Raw genomic sequence first — 4,558 nt, forward strand, 5'->3', positions numbered from 1 at the left:
ACAAGTATGAAGTGATATCTAATTGTGGTTTTGATTTGCATCTCTTTGATGATTAGTGATTATGATTATTTTTCATACACCTAGTGGCCATTTGTATGTATTCTTTAGAAAAAAAATCTATTCATATTTTACGCTTATTTTTTGATCAGGTTATTTGTTTTCTTACTACCTAGTTGTTGAGCTCCTTATTTATTTTGCATATTCACCCCTTATCAGATGTATGGTTTGCAAATATTTTCTCACATTCTCTAGATTGTGTTTCATTCTGTTGATTGTTTCCTTAGTAAAGCAGAATCTTTTTAGTTCGATATACTCCCATTAGTCTGTTTTTGTTTTTTATTAACTGTGCCATTGGTTCCATTTACAAAAAGTTTATTTCCATGACTGATGTCATAGAGATTTCCCCCCAAATTTTCTTCAAATAGTTTTACAGTTTCAGGTGTCACATTTAAGTATTTAATCTATTTTGAGTTGATTTTTATATATGGTGTGAGATCTAATTTTATTCTTCTGCATGTAGATATCCAGTTCTCCCAACATTAGTTGTTGAAGACACTGTTCTTTCCCCATTGTGTGCACCTTTGGCACTTTTGTCAAGAATCCGTTGACTGTTTGAGTGCATTTCTTACTGGGCTCTCTATTCTGTTCAATTGGTCTATGTTTGCTTTTATGCCAGTATCATACTGTTTGGATTATGATACCTTTACAGTATATTTTAAGAATAAGACATTCTTAAAGTCGTCAAATCTCTCAGTCTTTTATATGTAAGGTTAGGACTTCTACATCTTACTTAAGAAATCATTCTCTCTATGTTTGTTATTTTTATTTTTAGTAATTCAGCTATGTAGGGCTATTGTTTCTTACCATACTTCTAAATTTGCTTTTGATATTAAAACAAAGCTGTTGAGATTTTATTGGAATTGCATTGATGTTATTGGTAAATTTGGAAAGAATTGACATCTTTGTAGTATTGAATCTTCCTATTCATCAATATAACATGTTGCATAAATTTAAGTCTTCATTAATTCCCTGAAACACTAGAAAAATTCCATAAAATATTTAAATATCTTTGTATACATTTCTCCTACATATTTTTGATGCTCTTTCCCCTAAAGTTACTGAACATAGATTTTTGTCACTATTCACAGTCTGCGTATTATTTAAGTAAAATTATATCTCACTATAAATTGACAATTTGCATTCATTTTGTTAATAGTGGGGTATTTTGCCATTGGTACTTTTATGCACTGATTTTTCATACACATTACCTAATTCCATTGACATGGTCAAAATATTTGTATTGACTTAAAAGAGATTTTATAAATCATAATAAAAACTGCTTTTTTCCTAGATGTTGTTTTCATAGGGTCTAAAGTTTATAGTATTTATTTCAAAGGTGTTTCTGAATCATATCCTATCTGCATTTCTGCTTTTTGTACTTCAAAATTATATGACAACTTATTAATATTTTCTTCTGGTTAACTTACATCAGTTCACATTTAAAGCTTTAAGTGTGCATATATGATACATGTGTGGGAAGTGTTAGAAAAAGAGATAATATATGTTCATATGTGTATATTTGTTTCTGTTTGTACATGAGTATAAAAAATTAAGCCTACTTTACAAATCATTTCCTATTGTATGAAAACCAGTGTTTTAAAGACATTTAAAAATACTATCTCCCTCCCTAATCTGAAATGCCATGTTTATCATATTCAATGTTGAAAAATTTGTCTATCTATTCCTAAACTATCTCCTGTGATTAAATGACTACTTCTAAAATACCCCATTATTTAATTCCTGTAAGTAGATTTTGACATCTGATAGAGGGCCTGTCACTCAATAGCTTTATTAAAACATCATTTTCCAATATTAGTACTAGAATAATTTTAGAAGATTTCAAAACCTACTAGAAATTTGACTGGCAATGGATTAAATGTGTAAATAATTTGGAAAACAATTGACATCTTGATTACATTGAATTATTCTATCAGGATACATGAAAAGTCTCTCTTATTACTTAGGTCTTTGATATTCTTCTGTAAGTATTTTTTTGTTTTCATCCTAGAAGGCTTTCACATTATTTGTATTCATTTATATTTTATAATTTGAGTTACATTAATGAAAGATATTCTTTCCGTGTTATATTTTTACAATAATTATGGCTAGTATCCAAGAAATTTAATCTTGAATTCAGCCACTTTACAGAACCCCCTTATTTAGTATAACATATTTTCAGTTAACTCATTTGGATTGGCTAGATAAAAAATCGTATCATCAAATATTAGGATTTTCCTTTCCAATATTTTCTTTCATATTCCTCTTTATCCTATCATGGTGCTACTCATTACAAGAAAACATGGCATAATAACTGGATATAGAAAAATTTGACTTATTCTTATCTTCAGTGGGGAGCTTGTGGTATTTCTCTATGAAAAGGTGTTGATTAAAAATTTTTACCCCCACCTAAATGTCACTGTCTTGACTGAAATAGACAGGACTCTTCAAAGGAACAACATAAACTATTAGCAAAGAGTTTGCAGGGTTAAGGAATTAAAAAATGAAGTACTCAGGACTAGCAACAGTGGGGTCATTACCATCCTGGTTCTGAAGGTACAAGAGGAGAACATATTTTTCTTTTCATAAAATGGTATTCGCCATGGCTGAAGATATGTGGGTCACTTGACAGGAGCTATGGTTTTATGAGAGAGACACAGCAATTTCCGAATCATAGTCCGTGGGAGAATGTACCAGGAGAATAAATACCTTGATGTATTTTCTTTCACTCTCTGATCTCCTGCTATTTCCTTCCATTGATCTGTTCTAATCCACATGTAAAGGTCAAATTTAATTTTTGGACACTCCATAGGATCAGCTTCCTAGAGCCAGAATAAGGGGTAAAAGATTAGGAGTGATTTAGTATGTTTATAACAATCTATGCTTTTTCCTCCCCCGTTCACTTTTGGCTTTTCACTGAGAAGAAAATATTGGCCCCCCAAAAAGGAACACACAAAGTCCTATTAACTTCCATATAATCAATTTATTTCTACTTATACATACTCACACCACAAATCCAAATTGCAATATAAACAAATAAAACTCTTATTTGAAATATTGGGGGGGAAAGGAAAAGGGGTAAAGAAACATATATGTATGTGTATTTATATATATGTACATATGTATAAACATACATATATATAAACTGAGCTTTAAAAAAACTCAGCTTTAAAATAATTCTCAGCTTTTAAAATGTCATGTGACCAAAGTTAATAATCATAACTTCCTTTTCAAACTGCTAACAGTTCACCAAGAGTGTCCTACTCCAAAGGTGGTGATACAGACCACCCAGTGTCCCTCCTGAGAATATAGAGACAATGAGCATCACCCACTTCAACAATGGAGGTATAATAAACCTCAATGCCTCCTCTCGAGACGTAGGTCTCTTCCTAGAGCCCCCAGGGACATCACTGAGTTACTCACTCTATCTGAAGGGCTGGTGAGCACCCCTCATCATCTTCACAAAACCTAATGTCCTAATCCTTACCTCTAAAGTCCCCCCCCCCCGGGTCTTCAGTTTGAGCTGAAGACCTTCAAACCACTCCAGAGCACCTATCAGGTTCACAGGCCACTGGCTGGAGTGCCAGCAAGTCTGTCCAAGGACACTTACCTCAGCTTAGGAGCAACAGGGCATCCAGGCACTTCTCAAGAACCTGAGATCTTGCCCATAAACTTGATGACCCAACCTAATGTCAGTCACTTCAGCAGCAAACTACTGAGTGCCACAATGCCAAGGCCACTCACAGAATTCTGACCTTGAATATGGCTAAAATAATCACACAGAGACTACGCTTCTAAGTACATCCACAATGAAAATTAAAACACCCCACCTAATGGTCAAGAGAAAGTCTCTCTCCTCCAAAGCATCTGAAGCAACTGCTCCACCAGATGACCCAAGATCTATGTAGGGATACTAGAAATGGGAACAATAAATAAAATATAACATCATCAAAGGAATACAATAATTCTCAAGTACCAGACTCCAAACAGGTGGAAACCTTTGAAATGACCGAAAAAAAAAATTTTGAGCAGCAATCTTAAAGGACTCAGTAAGATACAAGAAGACTGATTTAGACAACACAACAAGATGAAAAACAAAGAAACAAAATCCAGAAGATGAAGGTGAAATTTTATGAAGAAATAATTACCTTAAAAAAAAAAAACATACCAGAACTCATGGAACTGAAGGATTTATTCAATGAAATAAAAAAAACAACAGCATAAAGACCAGGCTAGAACAAGTAGAAAAAATAATTTCTAACCTTGAAGACAGGCTTTTTGAAATAACATGAGTAGAAAAAATAAAAGAAAATAGAATTAGTGAAAATGAAAAAATGAGATCTGTCAGCCAACCTTAAGCATACAAACATCCAAATTTTGGATGTTCCCAAATGGGTGGAGAAAGGAAAAAGCATTGTAAATCTGTTCAATGAAATAATAGTGGAAAACTTTCCAGGTATTTGGAGAGATATAGACTGTCAGATCCAAGATGCTCAAAAAT

This window comes from Galeopterus variegatus, unplaced genomic scaffold (genome assembly GCF_000696425.1).
Source record: "Galeopterus variegatus unplaced genomic scaffold, G_variegatus-3.0.2 Scaffold4940, whole genome shotgun sequence".
Taxonomy (NCBI): Eukaryota; Metazoa; Chordata; class Mammalia; order Dermoptera; family Cynocephalidae; genus Galeopterus; species Galeopterus variegatus.